Raw genomic sequence first — 19,843 nt, forward strand, 5'->3', positions numbered from 1 at the left:
GGTTTGATGTTGAAAGTTGCAACACTTTTTTGCGTTGGGGCCTGGATCATCGAGGTATTTTCTCTTCTTCTTCCGTTCTTCTCCCTACACCTCTCTCTTAAAACTAAAATAATTGGAAGCAAGACCCTCTCTCCCTGAAAATTGCCAGCAACCTTCAAGGGATATTAAACAATGTTGCAAGACTGTGGCCAACTTCTCTAATCCAAATAAAATTAAGTAGATATTCCCTTCTAACACCTAAGCTGTACTGCAATTCCCTATTCTGGGTGCTGCGGTGCTTAGCTGTCACTCACTCTGCTCAAGATTCTCTCTCTCTCTCTCTTCAATCAGTGAACATTCTTTTCACCTCTCCCTTAATATTTAATATGGAGAAAACCCCCACAGCCTCCTTTGCACCTACTGGGTTTTTTTCTTCCATTCACCCTTTATCTGTAGCCCTCCCCTTTTCATTAAGAATCCCTTTCCTTTTACCCTTCACCAATCATCCAACAGCCACTTTACACCAGGCAGACTTTCTGTACACACTTTCCCTATTACCCTCCTTTCTCTTTTCTCATTCCCACACTTTTACCTTAGCCATACTACTTTCCCCTTACAAATGCCTTCAAATCCTCAACTCTCTCTCAGAGCTCACTCACAACACACCTTCTTCTTCAAAGCCATAAGCACCACTCAACTGTCACAAGCTCCCGTTTCCTAGGCAACCCCTCCTTAGCTTCCCATTCCAAGTTACCTTGCTGACCGGCGGAATGTTCGCCAGCACAAGTACAACCCCATTTTACTTTTGATTTCCCCATAGACTATAAAGTATTATTTTTTGTTTCCCTCTTTTCCCTTCCCCTTCTCTTTCCTTTAACCCCTTGGTTACATTCCTCCATGCTTTATTTTAAATCATTTTTATTGTTGAGAACATCACCTGTACAGTTGTTCAGATAAAATCAAACAGGTCACACAGCATGTCAACTGCACTAACAATATCATCTAATAGTTTAAAATTTTTTTCTTTTTTATATATCCCTTCCCCTTCCCACCCCCTCCCTCCCCCCCCCATCCAACACGCGCCCACAATCATATTGGATGGTCGTGCACAATTTTGAGGTAACCAAAGGAATACACACCTCCTCATGGCTCGCCGCAAAGGGCCTTGGCTCTTATGGCCCCTTGCTCAGTGTTACTTCCTCTGACAGGGATCATCTTTGTCATCTTCAATTCTTGCATTATGTTAATTTGGACTCAGCCATAGCCATCAATGACAGAGCAGTTGTAGACATTATATAACCATACTTCATAATCATGTCCCTATAACCAGCTCTCATTGACAGAATATTCTGCTCCCGCAAAACAGCTGTTTATAGCCCACTGATCCCTCCGATTTTGTAAATACCAGTCTAACCCTCTCCCCTTTAATCCCTCCCTGTACACTCCCCCCCGCCCCTCTTCCCCCCCTCCCCCCCCCCTAGGGAGTCACCATGGTGTACCAATCAGCAATTCAAAATCCTGCTGCGTGCCACTGGGGTCAAAGAGTCCCAGAAGGGTGCCCACCGCTTGCAGAAAGCATCACCTCTAGGCAAGGCTAGGTCCCCCACCCCCCTGCGCTCCAGTGCGCACAAAGAAATCATCCTGGACTTCCACTGTTGGAAAGTTGGGGGTTCTGCTACTATCCATTGATGAAGTATAACTTTCTTGCCTATAAGGGTAGCTCTCCTCAAAAAGGGTTTAAGCCCCACTGCTCCCGGTGTCTGCAGTTTAAAGAGATCAAATAACTGCGCGGCATGGGGCTTCCAGTTCACTCCCCAGATAACCGACACATGTCTGGCCACTCGCCTCCAAAAATCCAGGACACACGGGCACTGCCAGAACATGTGCCCAAGGCCCGCCGGGGAGTGAGCACACTTCGCACATGCGTCATCTGTCCGCATTGCCGCCCTCATTGCCCTATGTGGAGAAAAATACATGCGCATTACAAATTTGTAGAGAGTTTCTCTCAGCGTCACATTTTCTGTCACCCTGGGGATGTTCAGCACACAAGTCTTTAACTGGTCTCCCCTAAGTCTCAGGGTTAACTCGTTATTCCAATGGGTTGCTAATTTTTCATAATCTACCTCACCCAACTGCTCTCTCAGCCGCGCATGGTAATATTTTAGGGGGACTGCCAATTGTGCATCTAGGGCAAACACCTCCAAGAGCTTTGTCCACACTTCTAGTTTCAGGGAGTCAGGGGGGATTGACCGGACATAATGACAGAGCTGATGCCAAGCCAAGAAGTCTCCCGCCCCCTCGCCAAATTCCAACCGCCAGGCCCCCAAAGTCTTCCTTTCGCCATCCTCTGAATAGAACTGATGCAAATAATGTGCCCCTCTGGCTCTCCAGGCCTCAAATTGAGCTGAGCTCGTGCCCGGCGGAAAATCAGGATTACCCTGTAACGATAACAAAGGTGAGTACCTCGGCGAGAGCCCAAAAAGGCGACACACCCACCTCCAGGCCCGCCGCAATGGCAATAACAAAGCTGCATAAGGCTCAGGCACCTTATGTTCACATGGTTGGGCATGTAACCACGCGCTAAAATGTATCGGTTGTAATAGACGCTGCTCTTCCTCCGAAAGGGTGAAATGATTCTTGCCTCTAAGCCAGTCGGATATATGCCTCATGTTCCCGGCGATAGACAACAACTTGACATTTAGTAAGCCCCAGCCCCCCTGGCCTCTAGGTCGATATAATTGCGCTGCCGCCATCCGTGACCGCTTCCCCTGCCAGATACAGCGTGCCACCAATCTAGTCACCAATCTTTCATCCTTCCTTGTGAGTAATATAGGCACCGTTTGCATGATATAAGTCCACTTAGGCACCAACACCATGTTATACAGTGCCACTCTACCCAGGCTCGACAGCGGCAGCGATTGCCAAACCCCGAGAGAGGTCTTCGTAATGGTACGCAGAGGCTCGACATTCAACTCATAGAGTTGAGTCAGATCTCTTGGTATCCACACTCCCAAGTACTTTACTGGGCCCGACGTCCAAGATAGCGGAAACTCTCCCTCCCACCCAGTCCGTATATGGTCCTGTATCGGGAATGCTGCTGATTTTTGTAGGTTAAGAGCAAAGCCAGAGAAGTAACTAAACTCTTCAATTTCCCCGAGAAGGGCCGGGATCGACTGCCTGGGCTGTGTCAAGGTCACCAAAATATCATCTGCAAACGCTAGTGTTTTCAGTGGGATTGCTGAAAGATTCACCCCCACAACGTCTACATTGCTCTGGATATACCTCAATAAAGGCTCCAGGTATAAAAGAAACAGTAAAGGGGACAGGGGACATCCCTGCCTTGTACCACAGGACACTTCAAAAGGGGCTGTACATGTTCCATTTACCACCAGAGACCCCCTTGGCTTTTCATAAAGCACTTCTACTGCCTTCCGAAACCATCCAGCAATCCCAATATGATCAAGCACCGCAAACATATAGTTCCAACGCACTTTGTCGAATGCCTTTTCGGCATCTAAGCTGACCAAAAGCAACGGCTCGTTAACCACATGGCTCCGCGCAATGGCCAGACATACCTTCCTCACATTCACAGAGGAGTGACGCCCCCTGACAAATCCTACCTGCCCCTCTCCAATCAGCGAGGGCATATGTAACGCTAACCTGTCTGCTAAGACTCTGGCCAGGATCTTTAAGTCAACGTTTATCAGGGAAATCGGCCTGTAAGAACCAGGGAGGTCCACTGGTTTGCCTGGTTTAGGAATCAGCGAGATCAGTGCGTCATTGGAAAACCCAGGGAATGAGCCCCGTTGCAACGAAGCTTCAAAGAAATCGAGTAGCGGGACCGCAACTTGCGGGAACATACACTGAAAGAACTCGACCGAAAATCCATCTGGCCCCGGCGCCGTACCTCTCCTTAGTGTCTTGACCACTCGCTGAATCTCGTTCCCCCTTAGAGGCGCATTCAATTGAGCAACCACCGAGGCCGAGAGACGGGGAAGTCCCGAATTCTCAAGATATTCACTCATAGAGGGCCCCTCCTGAGGGCATGGCGACGCATACAAAGCCGCGTAATAATCATGAAACAGCTGTGCTATCTTTGAGGTCTGAGTTTCCCTCCGTCCATTAGGGCCTATTAATGATGACACAAAGCAATTACCCCCCCAGGTTTTGACAAGCCTCGCTAACAATCTACCTGATTTGTTCCCAAACCGATGGAATCTAAAAGAACGGTAGAACAGATGTTTTTTAGTACGTTCATGGATTAGGGCATTTAAAGCCACCAAAGCCGATAGCATCTGTTCTCTAGTCTGTGCCGAGGGAGTTGCCATGTGAATCCGTTTGGCCTCTTGATATACCTTCTCTAACCGAACCAGTCCCTGCGAGAGACGCCTAGACCTCGCACACATGTATGCTATAATGTCTCCGCGCAACACAGCCTTAGCCGTTTCCCAATATAATCTCGCGTCTGAAGTATGGCAGGCATTCGCGTCTGCAAACAGTGACCATTTTTTCTGGAGATAGTCCTTAAAATTCTCATCTTCCACCAGATAGGAGGGGAATCGCCACAACCGTCGTCTCAACCGCGCCTCTCCAAAGTCCATGTCTACCCAAATGAGTGTGTGGTCCGAGATCTCCATCGGGCCAATCTCCGACTTTACTACCTGTGAGAAAATAGGTGCAGATACCAATATATAATCCAGTCTGGACCACGTGCCATGTGCCCGTGACAAATGCGTGTAATCACGCACGCTGGGATTGCACAACCGCCACGGGTCCACCAAGTTCAAGGCTTGACATAAATAAGGCAAACCCTTTCCTGCTCCCATCACCATCCCCACATTTGGGCCTGAGCGATCCTGTTGTGCATCCAGCACCTGGTTGAAGTCACCTACTACCACCCAAGGCACCTCCGCATATTGTATTCCTAGACGCACCAGGTGCTGGAAGAACGAATGGTCGTACACATTAGGACCATAAACATTTAAGAGGTAAAAATCTTGCCCCATAACATTCAGTCGCATCAAAATATATCGCCCATTCCTATCTCTTTCCACCACTTGAGCATGGCATTGTAAGCTCTTATGTATCAGTACAGCCACCCCCCCCTTTTTACCCTTGGCTGATGCAAAAAAGCAGTCCCCCACCCAACGCTGTTTTAACTTTAGGTGCTCTGCATCAGAGAGTTTGGTCTCTTGTAGACAAGCCAGAGAAACATTGTGACGCTGGAGGGCAGTTAATATTTTTGTACGTTTAATGGGGGAGGTAATACCACACACATTCCAAGAAATTAATCGTGGCAACGGTGACCTATCCAGGGTCCCTACTCATTGCTTTTATCCAGGTCCGTTCACTTATAGTGTTGGAGACTCCCAGGCGCCCAGCCCTCGCCCAGTAGTCCGCAACCCCAGGAATCTCCCAGGAGACCGCTCCCACCCCAGCTACACACTCATCAGTATACCATCCCCCATTGGACACCATGGGACTCCCCAGAACTAACCCCCTCAGAACCCCCCCCCCTCCCTCCCTTTCCCCTTCCACTCCCAGTTCCATTCTTCTCCATGCCTCCATAGAGAAGCCTGTTCGTGATCACGTAATGACACCTGGAGGAATCCCATCCTCTCTTATAATTCTATACCCCATACATTTTCCACCTTACACTCCCTTATCCTCTTACCTACTCACACCTTAACAGATCTCGACCATTATCCCACCACTTCTCCCCCTATCTTCCAGACTAAAGCTCTTCCTCCCTGTTGCTTAACCCCCCTCCATAAACCACCCTCCCCCTTCTTAAAACCATACTGCACAACCAAACATTAGCAGGTACATGCTTTAATTCACATATTTCTTTTGTATAAACTTTCAAATAACCTTGTACATCAAAGGGGTGAATGTTTAATGAAGAAAAAGCTTGGTCTTCTCCTCTAGGAGTTTAGTATCGACTGAGGGAGGGAGGGGGTGAGGAGGCCGGGTTTCAAAAGGCCCAGACCGGCTCTCAGCCTTGGTTACTGCCCGCTACCTCCATTCCCCACCCGCCCCCACTCCCCAAACAGTCCAGTAACGGAAACCATATTACAACAACTTGAACAAAAACACTTGAACAGGTATGGTTTAAATCTTATCTGGTCAGACATCTAACCCCTTTACCACCAACTCTTCAAGGTAGTTTGTTCCTCCACGATCTCTCCCGGCTGTCTCGGCCTCACCCCACTTGTTCATCTGCCACGTGCTGCTCAGGAACTCCATTGAGCCAGGCCATCGCGCTCCCTGGTGTGTCGTGGGTACGCCACTGGCCATTATGCCACACTTTCAAAACTGCGGGATAGCGGACTTGAAATTTATATTTCCTCTCGATCAAACGAGAACAGACTTCAGAGTACTGGCGGCGCTTTGCCGCCAGCGCTGCAGAGTAATCTTGGTATACCCGCACTTGTACTCCCTCATAGGCAACCTCTTCCTTGTGTTGCCGGTAATATTGAAGGAATACATCTTTCTGGGCTGAGTTAAGGAACTTGACAATCACTATTCTCGGGCGTCCTTCTCCGGTTCGAGCAGCTCCTAACCGATGTGCACGCTCAAGCTTCACCGGGTCTGGTTCTTCTTCCCGCGCTACCATCGGGCTCATCCAGCGTTCCAAGACCCGGCGCAAAGATCTTTCGGGCACTGCTTCCGGAATGCCTAGTAGTCGAAGGTTATCCCGGCGGGACCTGTTTTCAAGATCCTCTAGCTTGTTTTGTTGGTCCACCACCAGTTCTCGCAAGCGCGTCAGTTCTACACCATTCCCCTGCGCGCCATCTTCTATATCTGACACTCGGCACTCCAATTCGCCGGTTCTCCGGGTTAATTCCGCCGTTATTTGGGAGATCCCCGCCAGCTGCTCCGACAGCTGTTGTAGTCGCGGTTCCAGGGCAAGCACTACCGCTTTGGTAAGTTCCGTGATCGCTGCTTCCGTGCAGGTAAGCTGCGGGGCCTGTCCCTGGTCCGCCATTTTGTCTTCAGCAGTTCTGGAGCGTTCCGACCCTTTTTTTGCTGATTTTGCGGCCATCCTACTCTTTGGCGTAAGGTATTTGTCCATAAGACCCACCACTGCACTACCGAGCCAAACTGCAGGTTAAATGTGGATTTTTAATGGCGATGTCAAAGGATGAGGATTGGGACCCTCGAGCAGGAGGCAAAACACGTCTGTCTCCTCTCACTGCATCACGTGATCTCCCCATTCCTCCATGCTTTAAAAACGAATGTTGTCCCCAACATTCCCTTCTTATACCTATCAATCCTTATTCCTCATCCAGCGTACTTTCTCAAATCAGACATTTCATAAACCAATACCCTTCCATCCCCAGACTAGTCAACCCACACAAACATATCTAAATCACACTATCATCACTCACTCCTATGGCACTGGCTATATCAGTGATCTCTATCTTAACAGGGTAGGCCTATACCTTTGGTTTTCTAAGACCATTCTTATTTATGCTAAAACATTGTCTCCAACCAAACAATTTTTGCGATTTTTCAGTTCTTGTACATTCACATTAAATCAGACTCTTGATTTTATTTAAATCAAAAATCTGTTACATTTTTCAAACTGGTTCTGAGCTATTGCATCCACTTCTCCCTCTTATCCCAAAATAAAATGTTCTGCAAGAAAAGTCTGTGATTCAGTAACAGGTTCCACCTCCCAAGTGTTCTGTATTTTATTTTTCCCAGAAAATCTCTGCCTTCGAAGCAGTACCCACTCTCCCACTCGGAATGCCCTCAGGTTATTACCATGGCATCCCAGCTGGTAAGGGTTTCTTTGGTTTTCTTTGGTCTTCTTTCTTCCATAGATGACTTTTGCCCACTCCAGCATTTGCTCCCTCTTCACCTCTCTTTTCTCTTCTGCACATGCAGTCACTACAGGTTTCACGTCCGTGACTTCCTTGCTTTCCGCAGGGATAATGTCACCATTAGCATTAACCAGAGCAGTATTCAACTCTGCCTCCTCCCCCTTTTCCACTTTAGGACAAGGCCTTTCATCAGTCACAGAACAACGTCTCACAGATGTCAACCTGCCATTCACTGTGTCATGACTTTCCGAAATAGCGCTATCTTCTTCAGATTTAGGAAGCACTCTCATCTCTTCCGTGCGCTCAGCTGTTCTCTCACCAACTTGCCGCAATGCTAATTGACCTGTGTCAGTCACCACCTCTCTCTCTTCCTTTGTAGTAGCACTGAACAAGGTTTCACCACTTTCCACAGCTTCTAACCTGTCTTTTGTTCCTATCTTGCTTCCTTCTTTATCCACATTGTTCACAGATTCCGCCGAATTTATGTCCGTAATTGGTTCTCTGCCTGGAAGGACATCTTGTACACCCACACTGATCCTCCGAACGAAAACATTCCCTTGCCGTTGTGAGACCAAGGTATTGGCTACCTTAGACTTGGGTAAATTCATCCTCCTAGAACCAAAACCCAGTACCGCTCTTGCACTTGTCTGTATCTGTTGGCTCATCAGGATCTTTCCCAACTTTGCAGGTATGATCTTTCTCATGTTTCCCTGCAGCTGTTCCACTCCGTCAGATTCCCTGACCTTGGTAGAACGCTTCTGTGAAATCTTGGACAGGATCCCCAAAATCTTCACGGGTTCTAGTGAGATGCAGGAGAGATCCTTAAACAGACCTTCTAGATGCTGAAGGACATTCATCCCTACTATTCCTTGGAAGGCCCGATTCTCACTTTGCCCATCGCAGAAGTTATCCCTCACCACGAAGATACATCTCCTGGGTACTAGCTGTCCCAAACACTGAACATCAGCGTCAATGTACCCCAAGACTGGCAACTCCGTCCCATTCACAGCCACAAGAGTCAATTTGCTTGCATCTTTCAGGCAATCCGAATTGGGGAAATTCTTATAAAAGAAGCTAGCCAAGATCGTTGACACATTGGAGCCGGTATCTACTGTACAGAGGGTATCTACTCCACCAATTTTGACCTTTAATAGTGGGCTCGAGCCTATCGCCCTCTCTCCGAATAACTGTTCATTTTTTTCCTCTTCTCTATCAACATGCTTCTGCATTTTCACTGTAGTTTTCGCATTTGATGGTCCCGGAGCTTCGTCTCGAGCATTCCTTTGTGTCAAATATTCATCACTGGTACTTGGCATCACTGGCTCACTTTTACCCTCTCTCAAATAAGGTCTGTTCACGTGTTCACTCCGGCAGTTCCTCGCTATGTGCCCCGGCTCCTGGCACCGATAGCAGATCAACTCTCCATGATTGGTTCTGGACTCTCTCCTATTGGAAGTGTTTCCTAAATACCTTCTCTCCTGGAAATTTGGGTGTCTCATATTCTCCCGTTCTCTCCTCTGCCGTCCCCATTCCTCTTCTTGCCTTTCACATAAACGCGCAAACATACTGGTCATCTGCTGCATCATCAACCTTGCAGACTCCTCAGGCCTACAATAGTCACCGGCCTCATCTCTACTCCTCTGCAATATTCTCCTAGGGGAGGATTCCCACGGAGCCAATCCTCTCTCTTCTCCGGCCCAACGTATGGCCGCCTGCATCAACTCGGGGAAAGGTATGGCCGGGTTATCCTCGCTTCGCTTGGAGACCTCTCTCTTCAAGCTCTCATCCCTCAACCCGATCGTGAACTGTTCTTTAAGTGTCTCATCGGGGTTTCCCATTCTGCGCCTATCCCTCCTCATAATAACATCCAGCTTTTCCTGAAGACGATAGGCAAAAATCCGGATTGACTCCTTCTCTCCTTGTCTCTGATTGTAAAATTCCTGAATGCGCACACCCAGGGCAACCCTTGTCCCCAAACACTTGTCTTAGAAGCAGGGGCGTATCTGCGTGGGGCCACAGGGGCCTGGGCCCCCGCAGATTTCACCCTGGACCCCACTACCATCGACCCTCTCCACCTCCCCCGCCCGCCCGCCCGCCACCAACCCGTCGCCAATCTTTGCTGGCGGGGGACCCCAAGCCCCCGCCAGTCGAAGTCCTCTCTTCTGTGCAGGATGCAAGTTGCAACGCTTCCTGTTCTTCTGAGTCTGACGTCCTGCACGTACAATGTGCAGGACGTCAGACTCAGAATTTGGAACTCAGTCTGACGTCCTGCGTGTTGTACGTGCAGGACGTCAGACTCAGAAGAACAGGAAGCATTGCAACTTGCAGCCTGCATGGAAGAGAGGACCTCGGCTGGCGGGGGGTTGGGGTCCCCCGCCAGCAAAGGTAAGTGACAGCAGCGGGGGAGGGTTGGCGGCGGCGGGAGGGGGTGGAGAGTGTCATTGGTGGCGAGGGGGGGGGGGTCTGGCAGTGGCGGGGTCCGGAAATGGCGGGGGGGATCGGTGGCGCCGGGGGGGGGGGCTAAAATGTGCCCCCTCCCTATGGCTCTGGCCCCCCATACCGCCAGAGTCCAGATACGCCCCTGCTTAGAAGGTCGAAGATCTCCTCTACTGCACACTCCCTTGGAAGAGAATACTTAACTGTATCCCAAGCAATTCCCTTCAGGTGGTCTCTGATAACCTCCACCTGATCTTCGGCTGGAACCCGCAATATTCGCAGCCTGGACTTCATTTTTTCGATCCAGTCTTCCACCTTCATGTCCTCTGGGCCACTTGGAAACCCGTGAAAGTCTGGAAGTGTCCGATCCTGAGGAATTACGACGGTGTGGGTCCACAACTGAGGGGAACGACCTCCCGCTGCTTCACCTTCCATGTTCTTTAGCTCTTCTTCAGGGATGGGTACGCTTCAAAAACAAAGACCCCGGGAGAACACAAAACACAGAACACATTTTTTTTAAATTTTATTGCACAGCTTCACCGTACTCTGGACTCTCAAATTTTCTGTACCTGTAATAAACTCTCTGGGTTAACAGAATTACATGCAATTACCCCAAATTTCCTCTGGTGGCACCCCCAGAATCAGGAAAAATCCTGCCGACTACGCCAAATTTGTATCACCCCCTCACTTCTGATTGAAATGTGTGGTAAACGCTGGTTTCTGTTTGCCTTTCTATGTAGTCGTGGCTCTGAACCCAGCTCCCAGAAGTGGAAGGAGAACAAATACACTAACCACGTCTCATGTCCTCAAAGGACACGAGAGGAAAAATAATCTATTTGTAGGGATTTCCCCTGATTTTGGGCAGAAACACAATAGACTCCTTTCCAGTTAAATAAAAAACATTTAATTGTAAATAATTTAATTGCATGCAACAAGTAATAATAGGGTTTTCCCCCTTTTGTGTTTCTAAACTGTATCAATAACTAAACATTCATGTTTCTACACAGAACACCACATTTCACAATATAACTTAGTAAACATTACAGGTTACACCTTTCCATGAGCCACCAGTACTCAGACCAACTTTCAGGTAAGATTTTTTTCTTTCTCTGTCTCTTTTCTCCTTTAGGGATTTCTGTCACTTAGCTGTTGGTTTGATGTTGAAAGTTGCAACACTTTTTTGCGTTGGGGCCTGGATCATCGAGGTATTTTCTCTTCTTCTTCCGTTCTTCTCCCTACACCTCTCTCTTAAAACTAAAATAATTGGAAGCAAGACCCTCTCTCCCTGAAAATTGCCAGCAACCTTCAAGGGATATTAAACAATGTTGCAAGACTGTGGCCAACTTCTCTAATCCAAATAAAATTAAGTAGATATTCCCTTCTAACACCTAAGCTGTACTGCAATTCCCTATTCTGGGTGCTGCGGTGCTTAGCTGTCACTCACTCTGCTCAAGATTCTCTCTCTCTCTCTCTTCAATCAGTGAACATTCTTTTCACCTCTCCCTTAATATTTAATATGGAGAAAACCCTCACAGCCTCCTTTTTCCCTCCTTTGCACCTAAGACTGGGTTTTTTCTTCCATTCACCCTTTATCTGTAGCCCTCCCCTTTTCACTAACAATCCCTTTCCTTTTACCCTTCACCAATCATCCAACAGCCACTTTACACCAGGCAGACTTTCTGTACACACTTTCCCTATTACCCTCCTTTCTCTTTTCTCATTCCCACACTTTTACCTTAGCCATACTACTTTCCCCTTACAAATGCCTTCAAATCCTCAACTCTCTCTCAGAGCTCACTCACAACACACCTTCTTCTTCAAAGCCATAAGCACCACTCAACTGTCACAAGCTCCCGTTTCCTAGGCAACCCCTCCTTAGCTTCCCATTCCAAGTTACCTTGCTGACCGGCGGAATGTTCGCCAGCACAAGTACAACCCCATTTTACTTTTGATTTCCCCATAGACTATAAAGTATTATTTTTTGTTTCCCTCTTTTCCCTTCCCCTTCTCTTTCCTTTAACCCCTTGGTTACACTAAGTAACCACTAACTCCTTCTTTTCCTAAAAGATCCAATGTGCCTGTCCCATGCTTTTTAAAACTCTGCAAAGTCCTCGTCTCCACAACCTCCACTGGGAGGCCATTCCATGCGTCCTCCACCCTTTCAGTGAAAGAGCATTTTCTTAGATTCCTCCTATGCCTATTTCCACTTAACTTCATCCTATGCCCTCTCATTACAGAGGTTTCCTTCATTTGAAAAAGGCTCACTTCCTGTACATTAATGCCACTGAGATATTTAAGCATCTCTTTCATATCCCCTCTCTCCAGCCTCTCTTCCAGCGTATACATGTTGAGATTCATAAGCCTATCCCTATACATTGTATGACAGAGACTGCTAACCAATTTTGTAGCCGCCCTCTGGACCGACTCTTTCCTGTTTATATCTTTCTGAAGGTGCTGTCTCCAGAATTGCACACAGTATTCTAAATGGGACCTCACAAGAAATTTATAGAAGGGCAATATCTCCTTTTTTCCCTGCTTGTCATCCCTCTCCTTATGCACCCAAGCATCTTTCTGGCTTTGACCATCGCCTCTCCCACCTGTTTGGCCACCTTATGATTATCAGACACAATCACCCCCTAGTCTTGCTCTTTTTTTCTACACAGAAGCACTTCACCCCCTATACTGTATCGTTCCCTTGGATTATTGTAACCCAAATGCATGACACTGCATTTCTTAGCATTAAATCTTAGTTGCCAATTTTCATACCATTCTTCAAGCTTCACTAGATCCTTCTTCATGTAGTCCACACCCTCCAAGGTGTCCACCCTATTACAGAGTTTGGTATCATCCGCAATGAGACAAACCTTACCAGACTGTCCTTCTGCAATATCGCTCAAAAAGATGTTAAAAAGAGCTGGCCCAAGGACTGATCCCTGCGGTACACCACTGATAACATCCTTTTCCTGCCTCGGGTCCTGCAGTCCATTCGATTTGAGAAACCTCACAATCCTCCGCTTTAGAAGTGTTTCCATTAGTTTACTCACCACTAAGGTCAGACTGACTGGTCTATAATTGGCAATCTCCTTCTTGCTTCTGCTCTTGTGCAGAGGGACCGTATCCACCCTTCTCCAGTCCTCTGGGACCACTCCAGATTCTAAGGAAGCATTGAAGAGGTCAGACAGTGGATCTGCCAGAACTTCTCCAAGTTCCTTGAGTACCCTTGGATGTATCCATCAGGCCCCATCTCTTTGTCTACTCTTAGTTTACTAGTTCCTCATGAACACAGTCTTCTGAGAATTGGTCTTGGCCTACCATACATCTATCCCCATTAGCATTTGTTTTCTGCGGTCCTACACCCGGCCTTTCATCCATGAACACAGAACAGAAATAATTGTTAAGCAGTTTCACTTTATCTTTATCTGCTTCTACATATTCCTGCACCTCAGAAAATGATTTTTTTTTTAAAGAAGGAAGAGGAAGACAAGAGGAAGGAAATAAGATGGACCATGATGGAGAGAAGGAGAAGAGATGCCCGGACCGGGGGGGGCCACTTGGAGCTGTTGTAAGTTAGCCCGGGGTGGGGATGGGGAGGGATAAGAGAGGGGGGAAATGCCGGTCCAGAGGTGGGGGGAGAGGGCTAGAAAAACAGGGGAGGAGAGAGAAAGTGAGTGAGTGAGTGAGTGGCAGAGATATTGGACCTAGGGGAGGGAGGCCTGGGGAAGATGCTGGATGAATTGGCAGTCAGGAAAAGATTTTGGACCAGGAGATGAGAGGGAGGGAGAGAAGGAGAAGTGTTGGGCCTGGGGAAGGGCAGGAGGGAGGGATAGATGCTGGATCATGGGGTAAGAGGAGGGAAGAACAGAAGGATAAAGAGTGGGAGCAATGTTGGACCATGAGGGGGAGGATAGAGAGGAGGTGAGATGATGGACTGTGGAAGGAGGGATAGGAGGGAAGAGAAATGGAACAGGAAGATGGTGGAGGAAAAAGGACAGGGAGATGACAGGCCAAGAGAGGGAGAGGAGATGCTGGGCTACAAGAATGGAGGGAGGGGATATACTGGAAATTGTGGGATCATATGGGAGAGGCCGGGGGGGGGGGTGGCAAGGAGATGAATGAGAGGAGGATAGTAAGTATACAGATAGAAATGTGGTAATGAGGAGTAGAGAGGAGGATAGTGAGTACAGAGGTAGAAATGTGGTAATGTGTAGATGAAAGATAGAAGGAAATGGGAGGCTGGGGAAGGAGTGAGATGGAAAATAGGAGAGCTGGAGCATGAGAAAGGGAGAAGGAAAGTTGGCAAGTAGCTGAAAAGGAGAAAGGCAAGAAAGAGGGTGAAATCTGAGTGGACCAAGAGACAGAGAAGAAAAAAGGGAAAGAAGAGCTAAAAGGAAAGATCAGTATATCAGGGACAGGTGTAGTGAGGGAATGAAACAAGACAGGAGAGCGGAGAAAAGACAAATGGACAGCAACCACTGGAAAGGGAATTATCAGAAGACACTGGAAAGCAGAAGAGACAAAATGGGACCAATATGATGTTAAAATAAAATGTCCAGACAACAAAGGTAGAAAAAAGTGTTTTATTTATTAACTGGAATATGTTAGCTTTGGGATATGATCATTGTGTTCAGTGGCTTAGCCAGTCAGCTGATGGAGGGAGGGGGCAGTGGCCCTGATTCCAAAGTGGGTGGGCACCAAATTTTCTCCCCACCTTCCCCCATGCCTCCTGCTGAAATGCAAAATATAAATACCTAATCTGGTGGGGATTCCCAAACCTACCAGCTTAAGACCTCTTCTTCCAGTCTGGTGGCCAGAACTCTCCAACCTCTGCAGCTGGTGGCAGCTCAGGGACACTGCTGCTAGCTGAAGAGCTTGGAGAATTCTGGCTGCCAGATAGGAGGAGTTGGTCTTCAGCTGGCAGAACTTCAGGATCTCCACTAGCCACAGGTCACTAATTTTTGTGGGACCTGGTACAGGGACCCCAGTGTGTTCAGTACAAAAAGAAGTGCATGTCTGTTTTTATTTCACCAGTGTTATTGTATTTGCCGAATTTAATTTCTTGGGGTTCTCACTTCAATTTCTATTTGTATTTGTGATCCCTTGTTCTGTATTTGGTGAAGGTCTGTCTGTTTTTTGTGTGTGAAGAAGTAATTTAAAGATGCTTTATGTGTGGTAATAATTGGAGGTGGAGAGATCAGGGGGAGGGGCAGGGAGAAGAGGGGATCAGGGGCCCACTCCTTACTTTATGCACTGGGCCCCAGCATGTCAAAAAACGGCCCTGAGTGGGTATATATAATTAAGGTGGAAGACCCAGGCCCTTTCCTCCCTTTTTCCCATTGCATCCTATTTATCTTCCCTCCTTGCCTGTGGTCCATTGCCCCCTTCCCCCAACCGCTAAAAGGGGAGTTTCATCCAGCAATCAAAGGATATAAAAGGCTGCTGCCCCACAATCCTGCCTCCACATGTGCTGGCTGATCTCTGTTTTTGAACTTTAGCATTATGTCCTGCAGAGTAGTGGGGTTGCTGATTAACTGGTACACTGGTCATATCCTGCTGAAGCACACCACGCACTTTCTCTGGAACGTTGCCCTAAGACTTTTTCTGCACTGGAAATGTGACCAAAATTAGCTGAAAAACAAAACAGTTCTGAAGCTTGTTTTACATGCCTATCTTTAAAAAAAAAGGATAAGGATAAGGGGGACTTACTGTTATGTAATAATACACCTGTGGTAATTGTGCAATTCTGCTGAATAAGGGACAGCAGAGTACCAAATTCCACAGCCAGGGTATAAAAGTTGTAAACTTGGCAGTTTTTTCTTTATCTAAATTTGAATGAGCTGTGTACTCAGAAACAGGGTGTATTCAGTCCAAGTTCAGAGCAGCTTTAATTACCAGTGCTTTGAGACAATGCGCTTTTATTTTCAAATGCAAAACAATGGGGGAGTGCATGCAGATCATAGCTCATGGAATTCTTTCTAATGTGTGTGTCTGTATCTATCTATATATTTGTAAGTGTAGATGCATATTGTTATGTGGGTGGGTTCATCTGTGTGTCTGTGATCTGGAGAGGAGATGAGAGGGGGCAGTTTGAAAGGTGCATTTCCTTAATCATTATGTTACGGTGAAACAATGTATTGTTTGTTGCAGCTATTGTAGAGAGGTGTGGTAGCTGTGTTAGTCCACTTTTTTTTTTTTTAGTCAATTTTTTGGACACCACAGTCTCAATCAGTGATGGCTATATACAAACATCTATATACAAGAAACCCACAGACAGATGCAGCTACCTCCACAACTCCAGCTTCCAGCCTTCACATACAAAAGATCCATTATTTACAGCTAAGCCACAAGATACCACCGTATCTGTTCAAACCCAGAGGATAGAGACAGACACCTTGAAACCCTGACTGCATCCTTCAAACAGAAAGGCTACAACCCCAAAATAATCTCTAAGAATATTGCCTCCTCCCTCAAAACACCCAGGGAAAATCTGCTACAGTACAAAGAAAAAAAAGCCACAGACAGAATTCCCCTCGTAGTGACATACAACCCAGAGCTGGAGAAACTGAGGAAAATCATAAGAGACCTACAGTCACTACTCCAGGAAGATGAATTACTGAAAGAGATATTCCCATCCCCACCAGTGCTGGCCTTCCGACAGCCACCAAATTTAAAACACAAGCTGATCAGAAGTAAACTTCCAACACAGATGGAAAAAGAAAAGGGCACGTTTCCCTGTAACACAGCCAGCTGCAAACTATGCCAAAACATTTCACAAGACCCCACAGTCATTCACAAAGGAAAAATATTCAATATAAAGGACTATTTTACATGCTCATCTTCCAATGTGGTATATATCATTCAGTGTAAAAAATGTAACGAAGGATGCTATATTGGAGAAACAGGCCAGATGCTTAAGACAAGATTCAATCTGCACAGACATCACATGAAAATAGCCGGTGCCAGTCAAGCCCCCACCCCTGTAGGCCAACACTTCACAAGACCAGAACACTGCACCAGTGATTTCACAGTAAGAATACTGAAAGGTAATTTTAAAACAATACAGGAACGTAAGACCTTTGAAATAAGAATGATTGAATATTTTGACACCCAACAAACAGGACTTAATAAGGATCTGGGTTTTCTAACTCATTATAAAACATAAAGCTGTATTTCTCTGTTTATTACCCTCCTCTCACCTACCAACACCCATTCTGTTAGAATATCAATGAAATGCTTTGATGTCCCCATGCATACCCCCACCCTCTCACTCTGTCAGACAGTCAAAGTAATGCTTTGATGTTTCTCTCATATATACTATCTGCTACCTCATTTGCTTATTTCCGATCTGAGGAAGAAGGGCAACCTTTGAAAGCTAATCAAGAAATGTATTAAGTTATGTCCAATAAAAAGGTATCATCTTATTTTCTTTTCCATGTTTTATTTTGTTTGATTTCTATTGCAGCTATTGGAACTGGTTCTTCCATAGACATATATTGTGGCATTTTGGAGGGGAATTAATTTCTCTTCTACCCCTCCACTCCACCACCAGATACAGAAATTTTTCTTTTACAACATAAGAACTTCCCCCAACTCACCTCTTACCCAGGGCCGGCTTGACCTATGGACCAGGTGAGGCTCTGGTCCAGGGTAACAAAGGCACCAAAGGCACCAAATGCCTGGGCCAGTGATGCAAACAGCATCATAGGTTATGCAAGTGGGTCTCGTCATAGCCCTATCTTCTCCTCTCCCCTCCCCTCCCCTCCGTGAAACCAGCATCACTCCCTCTTCTTTCCTCAACCCCCCCCCCCCCCCCCCTGAATCCCAGCACTATTTTGTCTTCTCCCCTCCTCTCGGTCCGTCAAACCTGCTTTGTTTTCCTTACCAGCCTCTGCAGCGATAACAGGCTGCCTGAGCCAGGGTGGCACCGGATCCTTCCCTCTGCCCCTCTGACACAACGTGCTGTGTAAACACGGGATGGAACGCAGAAGAGGATAGGATTAAGCGCTGGCTCAGGCAGCCTGTTATTGCTGTAGGGGCCACTAAGGAAAACAAAGCAGGTTTGATGGCCCAAAGAGAGAGGAGAAGACAAAGTGGTGCTGGTCTTGTGGGGGTGGGGTTTGAGGAAAGAAGAGGGAGCAGCACTGGTTCCACGGGAGAGGGAAGGGAAGGCACTGGTTTATTGGAGGGTGCTGCTGGACTCAGGGAAGTTTGAGGGAAGAAGGAGGTGCTGGACTCAGGTGTATTGATTTGATAAAGAGGGAGAGTTGTTGGACTCGAGGGGGGGTCTGAGGGAACAAGAGGAAGAGTTGGACTCATGGGTGGGGGGGTCTGAGGGAACAAGAGGAAGAGTTGGTTGGACTCATGAGGGGTCTGAGGGAAAAAGAGGAAGAGTTGCTGGACTCATGAGGGGGGCGCTGAGGGAAGAAAGAGAGGTTCTGGAATCGAGGGGTGAATTTAGGGAAGAAGAGAGAGAGGTCCTGGACTTGTGGGGGTGAAGGAAGATGTGCTGAACCCATGGTGGGGAAGAGGGAGGGAGGGAAGGGGATAGGTGCTGGATCTGCAGGGGTAGGGGGATAGGAGACATGCCAGACTATGGGTGAGGGAACCAGGGAAAAAAGGAGGAATATGGTAGACCATTGGGGGGGGGGGGTATTCGGCAGAGGGGGAGAAGATGGACCATAAGTGGAGGGAGAGAATGAGTAAGAGAAGGAAAGAGATGCAGGACCCACAAGAGATGCAGGTACACAAACCCTGATGCCGTGCTCCTTCCTGATTTGTGGAAGGTGCTGTTAGTGGTGGTAGTGGGGGAGGGGGGCAAGGGAGGGCAGAATTGTGCAAGATGCTGTAGGGGGTGGGACAAGTGGGAGGCGGGACACAGAGGCGCAAAAACAAAAGTTGGTCCGTGGCGCCACAACCTCTTGAGCTGGCCCTGCTCCTACCTTACTGTGACTAGAGCTTCCTTCCAGTGCTCTGTCCCCACTGCTTTCCCATTGGCTGAATTCTACCTACAGACTCTGTTGCCCTTTACATTAGAAGCAGGCAAGGTAGGCTCACTCACGCGAGGGGAAGACGTAAAGCATTGGTTCTTAACAGGTAGTATATGTACCCCTAGGATAATACAAGACATTTTCAGGGGATATGTGCATAGGTCCCCAGTATAAGAGACTGGGAAAGCTAAGCTCCCCGGCCCCAACTACAACCTTTCTGTCTCTCCTGCTGCCACTACCGTTGGGTCTGGTGCCTTCCCAGGTCAGCAGTGACAGTAGTAGTCATAAAAACGATGAGACAACATACAGGATCATTTCCCTCTGCGTGATGCTGCTAGCTCTACGTTTCCTGCTCCCCTCTAATGTAAACTCCTGCATTAGAGAGGCAGCACCAGCAGAGCAACAGCAGTGTGTGCAGCGAAACGATCCCCAGCAACTTCTTGCTGTTTTTCCCACTTTAACAGCTGAACCAGAATGGCAGCAAGAGGGTGAGCGAGAGGAAGGGAAGGGGGATGAGAGACAGAAAAATGGGAGCAATACTGGGGAGAGGGAGAGAAGAGATAGCATAATAATGTGTCCCATAAGGGAAAGTGAATTATTTACAATCCCTATGTG

Source organism: Microcaecilia unicolor, chromosome 1, assembly GCF_901765095.1.
Source record: "Microcaecilia unicolor chromosome 1, aMicUni1.1, whole genome shotgun sequence".
NCBI lineage: Eukaryota > Metazoa > Chordata > Amphibia > Gymnophiona > Siphonopidae > Microcaecilia > Microcaecilia unicolor.